Source organism: Nansenia antarctica (assembly GCF_963989245.1).
Source record: "Nansenia antarctica genome assembly, chromosome: 4".
Lineage (NCBI taxonomy): Eukaryota > Metazoa > Chordata > Actinopteri > Argentiniformes > Microstomatidae > Nansenia > Nansenia antarctica.
Window position 1 is genome coordinate 53,501 of NC_137689.1, and position 21,500 is coordinate 75,000.

Below are 21,500 nucleotides of genomic sequence, written 5' to 3' on the forward strand. Positions count from 1 at the left end.
ATAGACCAGCCTCTAGCTCCACCTCCACCACCACCTCCTCCTCCACCTCCTCCTCCACCTCCACCTCCACCTCCTCCTCCACCTCCACCCAGAATAGACCAGCCTCTAGCTCCACCTCCACCACCTCCACCTCCACCACCTCCACCTCCACCTCCACCACCTCCACCTCCACCACCCCCAACCCCACCCCCACCTCCTCCACCACCACCCCCACCCTCAGCACTTTTGATACCTCCCCCTCGGTCATGTTCAGGCTTAAGCTCAACAGGCTAACACCGTTATGAGGTGCTTCAGACAGAGTTGGCCCCACAGACAGAGAGACTGTGGTGGTCGCTCATCAGCGCTCTGGGTTGAAGTCTGTCTTCCTGTTGACTTCCTTTTTTTTTTTTTTATACTTTATTGCAGGGTTGTACATTACATTTCAAGTTCATTTCATACACTTTACAAGTTGTCTTCACTTGTCTAAGTTCATCCTGCATCTTTTTATTTTTCTTTTTTAAAGAGAACAAAAAATAAAAAAATAAAGAATAAAGAATAGAGAGAAAATACAGAAAAAGAAGAGAGAAATTATAGGGGTAGAGATAGAAAAGTAAGAGATAAAAGGAGGGTGGTGGGAGGGGTGGGATCGGGGAGGGGGGTTTCTTCCTACTCATTCATTCGGTCCATTTACTCCAGTTCATAGTGAATTGCTCTTCACGGTTTCCCACTTTATAAGTAATTCTTTCCATTTATTTTATCTCTTCAACTGTTTTTTTCCAATTATTAACAGATGGTGGGTTTAAGTCCAACCATTTACGTGTAATTTGCTTTAAAGCCGCAATACGTAATATGGTGTACAAATATTTATCTCCCTCCCTGTGTATATCTAATGGAATAAGACCGAGTATAATATTGACTGGATGTATAGGATTTTGTAAGTTAAATGTATTTTTTATTTTTACTTGAACTGCCTCCCAAAACCTTTTCAATTTAGGGCATGTATAAAAAATGTGTGTGTGATTGGCTTCTCGTTCCGTACATTTCCTCCAGCATTCTGCATTGCCTGTTGGCCTATATTTTGACAACATTTTCGGTGTTAGGAAGGTCTTCATATTTATTTTCCAAGCAAATTCTTTCCAGAATTTTGACTGTGTTGTCTTAAATATTCTTTTGCATGCTTCTTTCCAATCTTCATCCGTAATTGTTATTGCTAATTCATTTTCCCATTTTTCTTTAGTGTTATCTTCTTGTATCTTGATTTCTTGCATGATTTTGTAAAGTTTTGAGATTTTTGTCTTTTCGCTGTTTCTATTTTTGCTCAGATATTCCATCAGTATATGTGATCTTTGTTCCTGTCTCCTCTGCTGTGTTATAAGGTAGCTTCTAATTTGTAAGTACTTAAAGAAATGGCTATTACTTATATTAAATGTATTAACTAAGGTTTCAAATGAGTCTATCATGTCATTTGTAACCATCTGTGAGTACACCTGTAGTCCCTTCCTAGCCCATTCTTCTAATATTTTGTCTGTTTTATTAGGTAAAAAGTCTGGATCACTGGCTATCTCTCTCAAATAAATACATTTGTCATCACATTTATACATTTTACGAATAGTTTTCCAATTTATGAGGGTATTTTCTATGCATCTGTTATTTCCACTATATTTTTGAATATCCTTTAGACTCAGAAAAGGTAGTGTTCCTATTGATATTGATATTACTTGTTTTTCTATGTCTTTCCATTTGGTTTGAACCGAGTTATTCATCCATTTCATTATTGTATCTATTTGAGTTGCATGGAAATAGGACTTTAGATCAGGGAAATTGACTTCCTGTTTTGACTTCCTGTTTTGAGGTGAAGATAGAAGAGTGTGTTAAAGACAGCCTCTTCTCCCTCTCTCTCTGTCAGTGTTGATTGTACAACAGCCCCATAGGAAGTGACAGGATGTCACATGTCACTTGTGACATTCAGGGTTAGGGTTAGTCCATTGTGTGGTTGAGCATCAGAGTGGTTCCTCACTCAGAGAAGACTTGAAAAAAACCTGACAGACAGAGTGTTGTCAAAGTCAAGTCAAAAGTCAAAAGTCACTTTATTGTCCCATCACTGGGAAATTTGTATTGGGCTTACACCCCACAGCAGCCAACAAAGAGCAACAGACAATACAGAATGTTAACACACAAACAGAAGGCGGACCTGATTAAAACAAGAGTGGAAATAAAACGATGAGCAAGATATGTTCACATTCATCTGGTGCAGTTTAAAAGTTTAACAGAAACAGGAATAAAATAATTTTTAAATCTATTTAATCTAGTGCGGGGGACTCTGAACCTCCTCCCAGAGGGCAGCAGTTCATACTCTGCATGTAGGACATGGGAGGGATTCATGAGAATTCTATTAGCCTGTCTGAGAGTAGCCTGTTCAAAAATAGACTGCAGGGATGAGTGGTCTTTCACCCCTATGATCTTCCATGCAGTCTGTATCAGTCGGACCAGTTTGGACCTTAGTTTTACAGATAGGTTACCAAACCAAGATGTAATGCCGTATCTGATGAGACTCTCTAAGACAGACTGGTAGAAGAGTAGCATACATTTTTGGTCAACACCATGAACTCTAAGGCGGCGTAGGAAGTGTAGTCGTTGTTGTAATCTACTACAAAGGCTGTCTACATGAGTGCTCCAGGTGAGTGAGTTATCAATGAAAACCCCGAGATACTTGTAAGAGGCGACCTGAGAGATGGATTGTTTGTGGATGACCACAGGCCTGTGGTCCCCAACACCTCTGGGGTCGAACACCATCTCCTGAGTTTTCTTAACATTTAAAACCAGGCAGTTAACATCACACCATTTAACAAACCTCTGGATTTCAGAATAATAGTCAGTTAGGTCACTGTCCTTTTTAATTAAAGCAAGGATGGCAGTGTCATCCGAAAATGTTATGATGCGATTGCTAGGGTAGGTGCTTCTGCACTCGTTTGTGTATAAAGTAAAGAGCACAGGGGAACTGACTACACCCTGTGGAGCACCAGTGCTTATGGTTCTGGGTTCCGAAAGAGTGCCATTAACACTGACCCGCTGAGTGCGGTTAGTTAAAAAGGAGTGATACAATTTTATAATGAGGGGGGGACATTAAGCCCACTTAACTTCTCAATTAAAAGGTGCGGCTGTATCGTGTTAAAAGCAGAACTGAAATCAACAAATAGGAGTCGGAAATAGGAGGTAGGGTCCTCTAAGTGCTTAGATATGAAGTGCACCATGGCTGAGGTTGCATCATCTGTGCCTGTATTACATCTATACGCAAACTGAAAAGGATCCAGAGAGCAACTGACTGCATTTTTCACTTTACATATAATGAATTTTTCAAAACATTTCATTACAACAGAAGTCAAAGCGACTGGTCGCAGGTCATTATTTTCCTTGCAGCTAGCCTTCTTAGGAACAGGAATAATGATAGCGTCTTTCCAGATGGACGGAACAGTGTGAGAGTCCAGAGACTTCTGGCAGATAGGACATAAGGCCTCAGCCAGCTCCTCACTGCAGGACTTTAGCATGAGCCCAGAGATGCCATCCGGTCCAGAGGACTTTCTAGGGCGGGTGTTAGCGAACAGTCTCTGTACCTCGCGCTGCTCAATGGTGATACTTGCTTCCAACTCAGGCAGCGCCTGAAGAGCCACTGTTTGCTCCATCGAGAAGTCGGCAGTCTCAAACCTGGCATAAAAATGGTTAAGTTCATTGGCTTTTTCGCCCTCGTTTAGGACACTAAGGCACCTTTTAGCTGGGGCCATGTTAGTCATATATTTCATGGAGTCCCATAGTTTTTTTGTGTTCATAGAAGAGCAGTGGGATTCAAATGTCTCTTTCTGTTTCCTCTTGGCCCCCCTTAATTTGTGATTCAGTTCTTTTTGGATGTTCCTCATGGCCAAAAGATCCTTATTCCTGAATGCAATTCTCTTCTGAACTATGCACTTTTTGATTTCCTTCGTGATATGGGATTTGTTGTTAGGGTACACAGTTATAGATTTCAGGGGTAACACGTTATCTCTGCAAAACTTTATATAATCTGTAATAGTGTCAGTAGCCTCTTCAAGGTCCAGACCATGAAAGAGGTCCCAGTCGGTGCAGGAAAAGCAGCCTTTCAGGGTTTCAATGCCATCATCATTCCAGACATGAACTGTTTTAACTTGGGGTTTGCTACTTTTAAGCAGAGATTTATACGTGGGAATTAGCTGGACAACATTGTGGTCGGAGTTACCTAACGGGGGTTTAGCCCTGGCAGTGTAGGCGTCCTTAACATTGCCATAACATTTATCAAGGATTCGTTCACCTCGCGTGTTACACTTAACATACTGCGTGAATCCAGGCAGCGCAGACTCAAGCTTACAGTGATTAAAGTCGCCGGCAATAAAACAAGGTGCTTCAGGAGTGCGTTTCAATTGTCTGTGCACACAGTCTGCTATCACGCTGGCTGCTCTAGCAGCATTACCACTCGGTGGAATGTAAACTGTACATAGTACAATATTCCCGAACTCTCGAGGAAGATAAAAGGTGTGTGTTTCTCTCTGGGAAGGACGTCCATTTGAACTTTGTTGAGTTGATGAGAGTACATCCACTCATTTCATCTATCGGATGAATCTGTAAATGTGAGTTTTAATGCAGGTAACTTCTTTGGTCGAGCTAATGCGTTTACTTCCAACTTGTTTCCTTGCTTTACACAGAAACACACGCGACAGTTAATCCAATATCAAAATGATGGACAGTGTTGTACAGTCTACTGCAAGCTGGAGTTTAACATAGTATAACCATCCAAGACCATCTAGTAAGACTTGACCACTTCCTGATACCTCCACCGCCAACCCCACCACCTCCACCTCCACCCCCACCGCCACCCCCACCACCTCCACCTCCACCCCCACCACCTCCACCCCCACCTCCAACCCCACCTCCACCCCCAACCCCAACCCCACCACCTCCACCTCCACCCCCAACCCCACCACCTCCACCTCCACCCCCAACCCCACCACCTCCACCTCCACCCCCACTACCTCCACCCCCAACCCCACCACCTCCACCTCCACCCCCAACCCCACCACCTCCACCTCCAACCCCACCACCTCCACCCCCAACCCCACTACCTCTACCTCCACCCCAACACCTAGACGTGTGCATGTGTGATGTGTGTTCAGGTACATAGGCGCTAGGCGTGTGCATGTGTGATGTGTGTTCATGTGGTGAGAGGAGGGAGGGCAGGAAGTCAGCAGCGTGGCCACAGCCGAGCCAGTCACACTATTACACCATCATGTTCCTGTCCCACAGCCGAGCCAGTCACACTATTACACCATCATGTTCCTGTCCCACATGAACTATTTATTTGATACTTTGAGACATTCTGTTGTTTAATAACTAGCTCTAACGTCACCAGTTCAACCCTCTAAAGACAGAAGAGCATGTGAGATGTAGAGAGTGCTATACATCTCTAGAACATTCTGGTATATTAATACTGTTGTGGTGAGAGGACAGAGGACGGAGGACAGAGGGCAGGAATGGCATCACCATCACCAAATCGTTCTCCCTCACACTTCTGCTTTTCACCCTTACTACTTGGAAGGTGACTCGCTGGTCAGTGTCGTGCTGCAGAGAGGCGCTGTAGAAGGTCTGTGTTCTTTAATTACATTCATTACTTTACTGATCCCCTGTAGAGGTAGGCTGTTGAAGGTGTGTATGCTAGAGGTACTGAAAATGATGAAGGTTACAGTTTGTTGCACCTGTTGTGCAATGACAGACATTTTGAGAATGTTTAATGGCTGTGTGATGGTTATGGGGTTGTTATCTAGTTGTTGTGTAATGGCTATGTGTGCTTTTTACTGTATTATTGCATTTCACAGTTGTATCTTGCACTGTTTTACTCCTGGTACCATGTGTTGTTCGTGTCGTTCAATGAGAAACAGGATATTTTTGTAACTTTTATTACAGTTTTTCTCAGTCACTTTGGTGGATTTCTCACATCACTATTAACATTTGCACCACAGTTAGTGCATTTCTCAGAACAATTAGTACAAACTGCAAAACCTAGCTGTTAACCTGCAAAAGCGTGTCACTTGCTCAAAATGGATAGTTCATTCCTCAAAAGCAAGTATTCATGTCAATGAAAGTGTCAGTGTCATCAAAATGAAAAGTCCTGACACCATTGTTTATGAACAAGATAGTCAAATGGCTTTGTCATGTTTTCATTATGACAGTTCACTCTGTAAGTGTTTTCCAATGCAAAAAAGTCAGATCTTGGTGACACTACCTGAAAATGCTCAAGACAGTACTATACACTATTTGCACGGCCATTTGAAATCTACAGTGGGTTACACATTACTGTATTTAGTGAGGTAAATAAGTACAAGACGCTGAATAGTTATGTTTCACATTTTTACTGTATGCTCTTTGCAATTCAAATGTGTTCACAGCATTGTGCAAAAGAAAAATACAAACTTACAGTATTTACAACAAACATAAGAAACACCCTTTGGGTAGAGCTGTGCACAACTGTAAACAATATTGCAGTACTTATTGGACATACAACATACACAGTACTGTAAATTATTCATTCGCATCCAGACGTTCCTGTCTGTCTGGCCACATATTTTCGTCAACATCACAGTGAATATCCTCCCTGGCAATGCAGCGAGGAAAGTATCTCCTTGAGTGGCGAATCCACCCTCTGCAGGACTGTGCTGTGATGTCATCACATGCTGCATCCATGGCGTCTAGCAAGGCCATTTGGGTATGTGCATGCCGGTCATATACCTTCCACCTCCAGGCAGAGAAAAACTCCTCTATAGGATTCAGGAATGGGGAGTAGGGAGGGATATATTACACCAGCATCCTTTCATGTGCTGCAAACCACTGTCTGACCAGATCTGAGTGGTGAAAACGCACATTATCACATACAACAACAAACTTGTTTAGATGGTCTCCATTTAGACCCCTCTCATTCTCAGGGATTATGTCCCTGTAAAGAGTGTCTAAAAAAGTCAGCAGATGTTGCGTGTTGTATGGACCAAGACGGGGCATATGGGTGAGGACGCCGTTTTCTGAGACGGCTGCACACATGGTAATATTCCCTCCTCGTTGGCCTGGGACATCAGTGGTTGCTCTCTGTCCAATGCGATTTCTGCCACGCCTTCTACCTTTTGCCAGATTGAAACCCGCCTCATCAAGATATATGAATGTGTGCAGCGGTTCCCTGGCGTCCAGCTCCAGTACACGCTTTATCCCAGAATAGAGAGAGAGAGAGAGAAACTATAACAACTTTTCCTGTGTAACATAATGCATTTTGGACAACATATTGTACAGTATGAACTGTCATGTAACCAGTTTACAGCACTGAACATTAGAGTATGCAAAGAACACATAAATGTTTTACCTGTACATACTGGTGACGGACCTCCTTCACTCTGTCACTGTTCCGGTCAAATGGCACATTATACAGTTGTTTCATGCGCATTTCATTTCTCCTAAGCACTCTGTCAATTGTAGAGATTGAAACGGATTCAATATTGCCAAATATATTGTCATCCTCTATAACAGCGCTCTGGATCTCTCTCAACCTTATGGCATTGTTTGCAATCACCATTGCACAAATGGCTTCCTCTTGTTGCGGAGTAAAAATGGGCCCTCTTCCACCTCTGTGAGGTTGTCTTGCAATCCTATGTGGTGCAGAGTAAAATTAGAGTAATGTACAGTAAACATGAGATATACTGCTTTAACCCATATTACTGTAGTGTACAATAACAGTGCTTCCCACTTGTAAAATGCTGCAGTACAGTACCATACTGTAAATATGGCAAATATTTACTGTAACACTACTTTACACTATAATACAGTAAATCTGTGCTGCAGTAAAGCTGTAAGTCTAAATGTAAAATGTAAAAAGTGACGACAAGTTCTTGTCCCACTGTAAGCTTCATGTATGACACAATGACAGTAGCGCAGTGCAGATAGTTTAGTGCTGAATTACGTCCAATATACACACCTGTTCTCCCGACGAAATGTTTGAACAATTGAATTCACAGTGGTTCTCCCAACATTTGGCTGCACCCTTCGACCAGCCTCAGCCATTGTGAGGCCGTGATTGACAACATGGTCCACAATTGTAGCCCTAATTTCATCAGGAATCTGCCTATGTACTTGGCCTCTTCTTCCTCTTCCCCTGTTTTGTCCCCTTCCCCTTCCTCCCCGCATCCTCGCCCCTCTTCCACGATGCTGACCTATTATTTCTGTGTCACAGTATTGTTGAAATGGTACACACTATGTCCTGCTCGGTTCATATATGCTTGCCAATTGAGGGTTCATGGGATTCAGCTCTGAGTGACTGTGGAGAAGTGGCTTATCATTGGTTACAATGAATGCTTCACACACTCCTCCTCATCAGTGAAAGCTGAGGTTCACCTGAGAGAAATTGTTCAATTTGTTTCAATTGTTTCAATTTTCAGGAAAAATGATAAAGAAATGTATACAATTTGCTTGACAGATTTTGACAACTTGTTCAACATTTTTGGATGTAATGACTCAAGCAATGGAATGAGGACTATTAGTTTTATAGGGAATGACTATTCAGCATCCAAAAGTATAGTTCATTTTGACTGACATGACATAAGCAAAGATAATGTTATAAAACAGCAGAGAATTGTATGACAGCAATTGATGCATGTCCAAAAGCATTTGCAATTTGTTTGAAGGAATGAGAAACTGCTACTATGATGTGCACAAATGACTAAATGTTGTGGAGGTTGAACTAACAGTTATGAGAATTTCAATTCTGATCAGCGTGTGCATGTGTGATGTGTGTTCATGTGGTGAGAGGAGGGAGGGCAGGAAGTCAGCAGCGTGGCCACAGCCGAGCCAGTCACACTATTACACCATCATGTTCCTGTCCCACAGCCGAGCCAGTCACACTATTACACCATCATGTTCCTGTCCCACATGAACTATTTATTTGATACTTTGAGACATTCTGTTGTTTAATAACTAGCTCTAACGTCACCAGTTCAACCCTCTAAAGACAGAAGAGCATGTGAGATGTAGAGAGTGCTATACATCTCTAGAACATTCTGGTATATTAATACTGTTGTGGTGAGAGGACAGAGGACGGAGGACAGAGGGCAGGAATGGCATCACCATCACCAAATCGTTCTCCCTCACACTTCTGCTTTTCACCCTTACTACTTGGAAGGTGACTCGCTGGTCAGTGTCGTGCTGCAGAGAGGCGCTGTAGAAGGTCTGTGTTCTTTAATTACATTCATTACTTTACTGATCCCCTGTAGAGGTAGGCTGTTGAAGGTGTGTATGCTAGAGGTACTGAAAATGATGAAGGTTACAGTTTGTTGCACCTGTTGTGCAATGACAGACATTTTGAGAATGTTTAATGGCTGTGTGATGGTTATGGGGTTGTTATCTAGTTGTTGTGTAATGGCTATGTGTGCTTTTTACTGTATTATTGCATTTCACAGTTGTATCTTGCACTGTTTTACTCCTGGTACCATGTGTTGTTCGTGTCGTTCAATGAGAAACAGGATATTTTTGTAACTTTTATTACAGTTTTTCTCAGTCACTTTGGTGGATTTCTCACATCACTATTAACATTTGCACCACAGTTAGTGCATTTCTCAGAACAATTAGTACAAACTGCAAAACCTAGCTGTTAACCTGCAAAAGCGTGTCACTTGCTCAAAATGGATAGTTCATTCCTCAAAAGCAAGTATTCATGTCAATGAAAGTGTCAGTGTCATCAAAATGAAAAGTCCTGACACCATTGTTTATGAACAAGATAGTCAAATGGCTTTGTCATGTTTTCATTATGACAGTTCACTCTGTAAGTGTTTTCCAATGCAAAAAAGTCAGATCTTGGTGACACTACCTGAAAATGCTCAAGACAGTACTATACACTATTTGCACGGCCATTTGAAATCTACAGTGGGTTACACATTACTGTATTTAGTGAGGTAAATAAGTACAAGACGCTGAATAGTTATGTTTCACATTTTTACTGCATATGCTCTTTGCAATTCTAATGTGTTCACAGCATTGTGCAAAAGAAAAATACAAACTTACAGTATTTACAACAAACATAAGAAACACCCTTTGGGTAGAGCTGTGCACAACTGTAAACAATATTGCAGTACTTATTGGACATACAACATACACAGTACTGTAAATTATTCATTCGCATCCAGACGTTCCTGTCTGTCTGGCCACATATTTTCGTCAACATCACAGCGAATATCCTCCCTGGCAATGCAGCGAGGAAAGTATCTCCTTGAGTGGCGAATCCACCCTCTGCAGGACTGTGCTGTGATGTCATCACATGCTGCATCCATGGCGTCTAGCAAGGCCATTTGGATATGTGCATGCCGGTCATATACCTTCCACCTCCAGGCAGAGAAAAACTCCTCTATAGGATTCAGGAATGGGGAGTAGGGAGGGAGATATTCCACCAGCATCCTTTCATGTGCTGCAAACCACTGTCTGACCAGATCTGAGTGGTGAAAACGCACATTATCACATACAACAACAAACTTGTTTAGATGGTCTCCATTTAGACCCCTCTCATTCTCAGGGATTATGTCCCTGTAAAGAGTGTCTAAAAAAGTCAGCAGATGTTGCGTGTTGTATGGACCAAGACGGGGCATATGGGTGAGGACGCCGTTTTCTGAGACGGCTGCACACATGGTAATATTCCCTCCTCGTTGGCCTGGGACATCAGTGGTTGCTCTCTGTCCAATGCGATTTCTGCCACGCCTTCTACCTTTTGCCAGATTGAAACCCGCCTCATCAAGATATATGAATGTGTGCAGCGGTTCCCTGGCGTCCAGCTCCAGTACACGCTTTATCCCAGAATAGAGAGAGAGAGAGAGAGAGAGAGAAACTATAACAACTTTTCCTGTGTAACATAATGCATTTTGGACAACATATTGTACAGTATGAACTGTCATGTAACCAGTTTACAGCACTGAACATTAGAGTATGCAAAGAACACATAAATGTTTTACCTGTACATACTGGTGACGGACCTCCTTCACTCTGTCACTGTTCCGGTCAAATGGCACATTATACAGTTGTTTCATGCGCATTTCATTTCTCCTAAGCACTCTGTCAATTGTAGAGATTGAAACGGATTCAATATTGCCAAATATATTGTCATCCTCTATACCAGCGCTCTGGATCTCTCTCAACCTTATGGCATTGTTTGCAATCACCATTGCACAAATGGCTTCCTCTTGTTGCGGAGTAAAAATGGGCCCTCTTCCACCTCTGTGAGGTTGTCTTGCAATCCTATGTGGTGCAGAGTAAAATTAGAGTAATGTACAGTAAACATGAGATATACTGCTTTAACCCATATTACTGTAGTGTACAATAACAGTGCTTCCCACTTGTAAAATGCTGCAGTACAGTACCATACTGTAAATATGGCAAATATTTACTGTAACACTACTTTACACTACAATACAGTAAATCTGTGCTGCAGTAAAGCTGTAAGTCTAAATGTAAAATGTAAAAAGTGACGACAAGTTCTTGTCCCACTGTAAGCTTCATGTATGACACAATGACAGTAGTGCAGTGCAGATAGTTTGGTGCTGAATTACTGTCCAATATACACACCTGTTCTCCCGACGAAATGTTTGAACAATTGAATTCACAGTGGTTCTCCCAACATTTGGCTGCACCCTTCGGCCTGCCTCAGCCATTGTGAGGCCGTGATTGACTACATGGTCCACAATTGTAGCCCTAATTTCATCTGAAATCTGCCTATGTACTTGGCCTCTTCTTCCTCTTCCCCTGTTTTGTCCCCTTCCCCTTCCTCCCTGCATCCTCGCCCCTCTTCCACGATGCTGACCTTCCATTTCTGTGTCACAGTATTGTTGAAATGGTACACACTATGTCCTGCTCGGTTCAGATATGCTTGCCAATTGAGGGTTCATGGGATTCAGCTCTGAGTGACTGTGGCGAAGTGGCTTATCATTGGTTACAATGAATGCTTCACACACTCCTCCTCATCAGTGAAAGCTGAGGTTCACCTGAGAGAAATTGTTCAATTGTTTCAATTTTCAGGAAAAATGATAAAGAAATGTATACAATTTGCTTGACAGATTTTGACAACTTGTTCAACATTTTTGGATGTAATGACTCAAGCAATGAAATGAGGACTATTAGTTTTATAGGGAATGACTATTCAGCATCCAAAAGTATAGTTCATTTTGACTGACATGACATAAGCAAAGATAATGTTATAAAACAGCAGAGAATTGTATGACAGCAATTGATGCATGTCCAAAAGCATTTGCAATTTGTTTGAAGGAATGAGAAACTGCTACTATGATGTGCACAAATGACTAAATGTTGTGGAGGTTGAACTAACAGTTATGAGAATTTCAATTCTGATCAGAGAAATGCACCAAAGCGACTGAGAAAAACTGTAACGTGCTCCGTTTACATCAACTGCATTACCTAGTACCTATTAGTTCTTCCTCTCTCGCTACCACCACACCATCTCTCGTGATGTCCTATAACAAGGACCTTTACTGACACCTAGTGGTAGGAGTATCCAATCATCACATCCTCCTTTCTTTTTCTTTTCTTTTTTTCTCTCTCGCTACCACCACCCCAACCCCACTACCCCAACCCCACCTCCACCCCCAACCCCACTACCTCCACCTACACCCCCAACCCCACTACCTCCACCTACACCCCCAACCCCACCACCTCCACCTACACCCCAACCCCACTACCTCCACCTACACCCCCAACCCCACTACCTCCACCTACACCCCCAACCCCACCACCTCCACCCCCAACCCCACCACCTCCACCTCCTCCACCACCACCTCCTCCTCCACCTCCACCACCTCCACCACCACCTCCACCTCCACCACCTCCTCCTCCACCTCCACCTCCACCTCCTCCACCACCACCTCCTCCTCCACCTCCACCACCTCCACCACCACCTCCACCCCCTCCACCTCCACCACCTCCACCTCCTCCCCCTCCACCACCTCCAACTCCACCACCTCCACCACCACCTCCTCCACCTCCACCACCTCCACCTCCACCTCCACCACCTCCCCCTCCACCACCTCCACCTCCACCTCCACCACCTCCACCTCCTCCACCTCCACCACCACCTCCACCTCCTCCACCTCCACCTCCCCCTCCACCACCTGCACCTCCTCCACCTCCACCTCCTCCACCTCCACCACCTGCACCTCCACCTCCTCCTCCTCCACCACCTCCACCACCACCTCCACCACCACCTATATGATGGTTATATGATGGTTATATGATGGTTATATGATGGTTGTATGATGGTTATATGATGGTTATATGATGGTTATATGATGGTTATATGATGGTTGTATGATGGTTATATGATGGTTATATGATGGTTATATGATGGTTGTATGATTGTTATATGATGGTTATATGATGGTTATATGATGGTTATATGATGGTTATATGATGGTTATATGATGGTTATGTGATGGTTATATGATGGTTATATGATGGTTATATGATGGTTATATGATGGTTGTGTGATGGTTATATGATGGTTATGTGATGGTTATATGATGGTTATATGATGGTTATATGATGGTTATATGATGGTTATATGATGGTTATATGATGGTTATATGATGGTTATATGATGGTTGTATGATGGTTATATGATGGTTATATGATGGTTATATGATGGTTATATGATGGTTATATGATGGTTATATGATTGTTGTATGATGGTTATATGATGGTTATATGATGGTTATATGATGGTTGTATGATGGTTGTGTGATGGTTGTGTGATAGTTATATGATGGTTATATGATGGTTGTATGATGGTTATATGATGGTTATATGATGGTTATATGATGGTTATATGATGGTTGTATGATGGTTATATGATGGTTATATGATGGTTATATGATGGTTATATGATGGTTATATGATGGTTGTGTGATGGTTATATGATGGTTATATGATGGTTATATGATGGTTATATGATGGTTATATGATGGTTGTGTGATAGTTATATGATGGTTATATGATAGTTGTATGATGGTTATATGATGGTTATATGATGGTTATATGATGGTTATATGATGGTTGTGTGATGGTTGTGTGATGGTTATATGATGGTTATATGATGGTTGTGTGATAGTTATGTGATGGTTATATGATGGTTATATGATGGTTATATGATGGTTGTATGATGGTTATATGATGGTTATATGATGGTTATATGATGGTTGTGTGATAGTTATGTGATGGTTATATGATGGTTATATGATGGTTATATGATGGTTGTATGATGGTTATATGATAGTTATATGATGGTTGTATGATGGTTATATGATGGTTATATGATGGTTATATGATGGTTGTATGATGGTTGTGTGATGGTTGTATGATGGTTATATGATGGTTATATGATGGTTATATGATGGTTGTGTGATGGTTATATGATGGTTATATGATGGTTGTGTGATAGTTATATGATGGTTATATGATGGTTATATGATGGTTATATGATGGTTGTGTGATGGTTATATGATGGTTATATGATGGTTATATGATGGTTATATGATGGTTATATGATGGTTGTATGATGGTTATATGATGGTTGTATGATGGTTGTGTGATGGTTATATGATGGTTATATGATGGTTATATGATGGTTATATGATGGTTATATGATAGTTATATGATGGTTGTATGATGGTTATATGATGGTTATATGATGGTTATATGATGGTTATATGATGGTTATATGATAGTTATATGATGGTTGTATGATGGTTGTGTGATGGTTATATGATGGTTATATGATGGTTATATGATGGTTATATGATGGTTGTATGATGGTTATATGATGGTTGTATGATGGTTATATGATGGTTATATGATGGTTATATGATGGTTATATGATGGTTATATGATGGTTGTATGATGGTTATATGATGGTTGTATGATGGTTGTATGATGGTTATATGATAGTTATATGATGGTTATATGATGGTTATATGATAGTTATATGATGGTTATATGATGGTTATATGATGGTTATATGATGGTTGTATGATGGTTATATGATGGTTGTATGATGGTTGTATGATGGTTGTATGATGGTTGTGTGATGGTTGTATGATGGTTATATGATGGTTATATGATGGTTATATGATGGTTATATGATGGTTATATGATGGTTATATGATGGTTATATGATGGTTGTGTGATGGTTATATGATGGTTATATGATGGTTGTATGATGGTTATATGATGGTTGTGTGATGGTTGTATGATGGTTGTGTGATGGTTGTGTGATAGTTGTCCTGGCTATTGCCTGTCTGAAGCAGAGTGATTCCCTCCCCAGTAGAAGCAGGTGTAGCTGTGTATCGAGGTGTGGCAGTGTGGCACCATGTGGCTGTTGAGAACAACCTGTGTGATTCTGCTGATGACTCTCACGCTGACAGGTGAGTAGAACTGTTTACTATTTTACTAAACAATATATTATATCACTGCTACTGCTGCTCACAATCACTGCTCATGAATTCACTCCTGTTTGGTTGTGAAATAGACACTAGACATTATGAAACATTACAACATGTAATTCATAACTGTTTAATGTTTAATATTTCCTAGACATTATTTCTAATGGTTAGACACAGTATGTCTGATGCTGTAATTGTTCCTCATGGCTGGAGAACCTGTGTGGATGACAGTCTTTATGATAGTTGTATATTGTTATAGTGTTTGTGTGTGTGTGTGTGTGGGTGTGTGTGTGTGTATTATCTCTACCAGTGGCTCTAACTGTCGAGTCCTCTCTCTAACATGATGACATCACTGTCCAGTGTGAGTCCTCTCTCTAACATGATGACATCACTGTCCAGTGTGAGTCCTCTCTCTAACATGATGACATCACTGTCCAGTGTGAGTCCTCTCTCTAACATGATGACATCACTGTCCAGTGTGAGTCCTCTCTCTAACATGATGACATCACTGTCCAGTGTGAGTCCTCTCTCTAACATGATGACATCACTGTCCAGTGTGAGTCCTCTCTCTAGCATGATGACATCACTGTACGCAGCCTGATCATATATATATACATATGTACCTATATACTGTATATTCATATTTACATATATACTGTATATTCATAATTACATCTATAATATAAACTGTACATATATACATACATATTCATATATACAGTATATTCATATTCACATATATCATATAAACTGTATGTTACGCCCCCTGGTGACTCGGGGTAGAAGGGCGCAACATAGAGCAACAGAAAGGACAAGTGAGGGTGCAGTCACACAAAACAAAAGCCAGGAAACCAAGGGTTGCAATTAACTTGATTTTTATTAATACAGCAACACAGGGAACAGAGAGGACTAACAGTGGCACCAAATAAAAGTCATAATCAAAATAATAACCCCCACCCCCCCTTTACAGGTGCTAGGCACCTCAAAGTACAGTGGGTGGTGCTCACTCTAAACTGGGGTGCTAGACAGCAGGTATGTCCTACGTGTATGCAGATGTAAACCCAGGGTATCTGAACTAGTCATCTGTCCCTGTGTGCACAAATAAACATAAATGATTAACAAACAAAATACATAAACATGGTAATATAATAAATGGAAACATAAATCATCTAAATGAACAAAACAAATAACACAAACAAAACCAAACAAGGCTCAACCCACCAGGGGGTCATTCCACTAAAGGTGGATCAGTTTAGCTGCGCTATAAATAAATGCGGCGCTCAGGCAACTCGAGATTGGAATTCAAGCCTCAGGTGATTCCTCGAAAGAGGATCAGCCTTGTGTCATCAGTGTTCACAGAAGACAGGCTTACAAATCTTCGATATGGGCGCGTGCACGCAGACATAAAAAGCCCTGAAGTGTCGATCTGTCGAAATGAAGATACTCCACTCTGCAGGGGTACTACATTTGCGCAGCATTCCGAATTATTGATTTTTATGAAGACGGAAAAATAAGATGTAAAATAGTGCAATACTGCCGCAATTAACAAGGCGAGGGAAATGGTTTGGCAAGAAATTGCTGACCGATTAAATGCGTAGGTCATACTAGCCCCAGTTATTGTTATATGTTCATATTTTAATAAATGAATATTACTACTGTGGTGATATCCGCAGCAGGCTACAAACCGTCATATCGCCACAATGGCCTAGTGGTATTGACTGCTGCCATAGGATTTATTCGTCATTTTATATCAGTGGTTCGAATCCCTCTACAGACGCACTTTTTACTGCATTTCGTTGTCTGAATCTAATCTAAAATCTCATCTAAAAAAGTATTGTAGGCTATAAAATTATGGTGCAGGCTAATTTACAAGAACTGACACGATTACAATGGTGTTTGAAACCTTTGCATGAAATCTTCGGTTAAATGTAAAAAAAAAAAAAATGAATGACTTCTCGAACTCGCAACCTTTGGAACTCGAGTCCGCAGCCTTAACCACTACGCCAGCCAGACCGCTGAGATGACGGCAATGCAAGTTGAGACAATTACTTCTTTTTTTTTTTACACTCTTTTCTTTATTGATCTATCGATCTATCTATCACACTTTCAAAATATCAAGTTATCTATCACACAATCAAACTATCTATCGATCGATCACACTTTCAAAATATCAAATTATCTATCTATCACACAGTCAAACTATCTAATCTATCTATCTCATGTGAAGTGGGAACTAATATTTCCTAAAAGACACATGAGGAACTTTCGTTCAGGGTTTAGTTTCCGCCTGTGAGCCTTTTTTGACGCACGGATGACTATAGCCTGTGTTTTAGCCTGGTCGGGACCAGGCTAATTATATCTGACTCAGAAGGAGCTCAACCAAGCAGCGAATTATTTGAGCCACATTGATGGCACCGAACGCAAGCTAACATTTTCGAGGCTTAGAACTTTATCGAGCTTTGTGGAATAGGGCCCAGAGCCCTGCCACAGCTCAAAACAGGAGGGAGAGAGGGAGAGAGGGAGAGAGGGAGGGAGGGGGAGAGAGAGGGGGAGAGAGAGAGGGAGAGGGGGGGGGGGGAGAGAGAGAGGGAGAGGGAGAGGGGGGGGGGAGAGAGAGAGAGAGAGAGAGAGAGAGAGAGAGAGAGAGAGAGAGAGAGAGAGAGAGAGAGAGAGAGAGAGAGAGAGAGAGAGAGAGAGAGAGAGAGAGAGAGAGAACACTGAGGACACAGAACATTTATAGGCAAAGACCAGGTTGATTGTTGATCAGAAACAGGTGTGTGGAATGATGGGACTGGAACCAAGCAATTATCTGTGAGCCTAGAGCAGGGGTGCTCACACTTTTTAGGCTTGTGAGCTACTTTTCAAATTACCAGCTCAACAAGATCTACCAACCAAATAAAACATATTGCCATTGCTGCGAACACAAAAATGTACTGTAATAATAACAAATTAAGGCCACGCTACACTGTTTCAAACTCAAAGAAGAGATTTATTAAACTATATAACAAATATTCACACTGGTAGTCCATTAACATTAACATTAACTCAGGAGCTCTGAGTGGTTTACACCAGACTGGCCAGTGCCAAGCCAGGTGCCATCGACGTCTCCGGGCGGCGGAGTGTGTGTGTGTGTCTGTCTGTGTGTGTCTGTCTGTGTGTGTGTGTGTGTGTGTGTGTGTCTGTCTGTCTGTCTGTCTGTGTGTGCATGTGTGTGTGCTTGTGTCTGTCTGTCTGTCTGTGTGTGTGTGTGTGTGTGTGTGTGTGTGTGCTTGTCTGTGTGTGTGTGTGTGTGTGTGTTGTGAGGCGGCGCGGGGCTGAGTGATGCCCTCTCCTGTGTGGTCCAGACGGGAGGCGTCCCCGGCTACTTTTCCCCAAAAAATATTTAAATGTTATTTTTTTGTTTTTACACTCTTTTCTTTATTGATCTATCGATCTATCTATCACACTTTCAAAATATCAAGTTATCTATCACACAATCAAACTATCTATCGATCGATCACACTTTCAAAATATCAAATTATCTATCTATCACACAGTCAAACTATCTAATCTATCTATCTCATGTGAAGTGGGAACTAATATTTCCTAAAAGACACATGAGGAACTTTCGTTCAGGGTTTAGTTTCCGCCTGTGAGCCTTTTTTGACGCACGGATGACTATAGCCTGTGTTTTAGCCTGGTCGGGAGGGAGAGAGGGAGAGGGGGAGGGAGGGAGGGGGAGAGAGGGGGGGAGGGAGGGAGGGGGAGAGAGGGGGAGAGGGGGGGAGAGAGGGGGAGAGAGGGGGAGAGGGGGGGAGAGAGAGGGAGAGAGAGAGAGAGAGGGGGGGAGAGGGGGGGAGAGGGGGGGAGAGGGGGAGAGAGGGGGAGAGAGGGGGAGAGAGGGGGAGAGAGGGGGAGAGAGGGGGAGAGAGAGAGAGAGAGAGAGAGAGAGAGAGAGAGAACACTGAGGACACAGAACATTTATAGGCAAAGACCAGGTTGATTGTTGATCAGAAACAGGTGTGTGGAATGATGGGACTGGAACCAAGCAATTATCTGTGAACCTAGGAAAAATGACAACAACAGGGAGAGACAAAAACACAACACACAACACAATACACACAGCAGGCCTGCTATAACACAAACACACACAGAACACGAACACCGTACGTAACAGGGGGGCTATTTTATTTTAAGCTCAAACAGCCCAGCTACATACCCAGCCATCACATTGTCTTGAGATGTCTTAAGATGTCTTAATTAACCAAAATAAGACATTTTGTCTGTCAAGATGTCTTAAGTCGTCTAAAGACCTAACCTGAAGACATGCACTCATGCACTCACTTAAGACATGGAGCATAAGAGCCATATTTTCTGTGTCTTGAAGACACAGAACATCTTGAGATGTCTTAAGACACTGAATATCAATGTCTTAAGACAGTCAGGCGATCTTGTTCCAATTGGAATAATTCAAGTATAATAATGAATTATCCTATTATATATTTTACATTATGAATTAGTTAATAATAATTCAATTGGTGTGTCCCAGGACAAAAAATGCATGTCATGTGGATAAAAGGTATTAACTGTGAAGTTTAAGTGTTTTCAACACGATGAGCATAAACAACGAGTGACATCTCTGGGAAGTTGATAAAACATTTAATACAAGTACAATTAAATAGAAAAGTACAAAATAGTTTAATACAAGTAAAGAACAACCAAAGTCAATGGGAACTAGCTTTCTCTCTAATAGTCTGCCTGTTTGTTATATGTGACAGCCGCTGGCGATTTGGTCCTCTTCTCTGCAAATCCTGAATTGCGCTAGAATTTGTTGGTTTTTTTCTCCATATTACGGAAGTTGAAGTGAAGAACACACTTAATATAACAAGCAACTGTTTTAAGATCACTAAATAGTACATTTTTGTCATCAAAGTCCATGTCCTGTGAGAAGTGTGAACAGCTCTGAATGAAATTGCATTACACACCACATTATCCTTTCAGCTCCCAGATGTTCATCACTTGGCATGTGCCACTGGCTGTGAGGTACTCCATCTCATTCAGATGTGGCCCATCATAGCCAGAGATGTCATGTGTTGCCCTGAGGCATTTACAGCAGCCTCTGTTGAATACATTGGCCGCAACACCTGCCGACTAGTGACTAAAGCCAACATCTTGCTGAGTGGATACTTGGCTTTGATCCGATCAGCTAGTTTGACGGATGACGAAGCAAGGCAACTCCAGGTCGAGATATGTGACCACCACAAACCTTTCGAGAGGGTGAGTTATTATTGATATCATTATTATATATATATTATTTTTCTTACAGGATTTTGCATCAAAACAGTGTGGTTTGATTAGATATTAATTCATATTAACATATTAACACCATTTAGCAGAAGTAAGTACATTTTGGTGTCATATTTTCTTTAAGATATGGATGGGAATCTACAGTATAGCCTAGCTTAATACTTGATGTCTTTTATTTTCAGAGAATCCACAGCTCCTGTTTGAAGGGACCGTGTTCCTGCCACTCCACAGAGAAGATCCCCTGACAGGCTGTGAAGAGTACAAGGAGGGAGCAAAGCTTCTCTTCCCACCCTCAGCCATCACTGACACCCTCCTGTTCCTACATCATAAATGTTTTTGGGAACCACGCCAACTTGTTGGGATAGGTATGAAGTCAACTGCCACCAATGGGCAATACTGTGAAATTGTTGATAAAAGAGTAGTCCACAACATCAGGAACACATGCTACCTGAAGAGTAGGTTTCTCCACTCTCATATGGAGTAACTCTCCCATGTCACACTGTGATGGTGGTCATTGTAGTCTGTCTGGGATGGAGGATGTCAGTGTAGTCTCTTTCAGAAGGACAGTTTAGTCTCTCTGTGGTGGAGGGGAATCTTGGGGGAGTTGTTACACAACACATTCTTGTTTATTTATTTATTTGTATTTTAAATAATTAGAGTTAGTAGATTTGTGACAGCCCCCCAGTGTGTCTGAATTGGAGTCCTAGTATACTG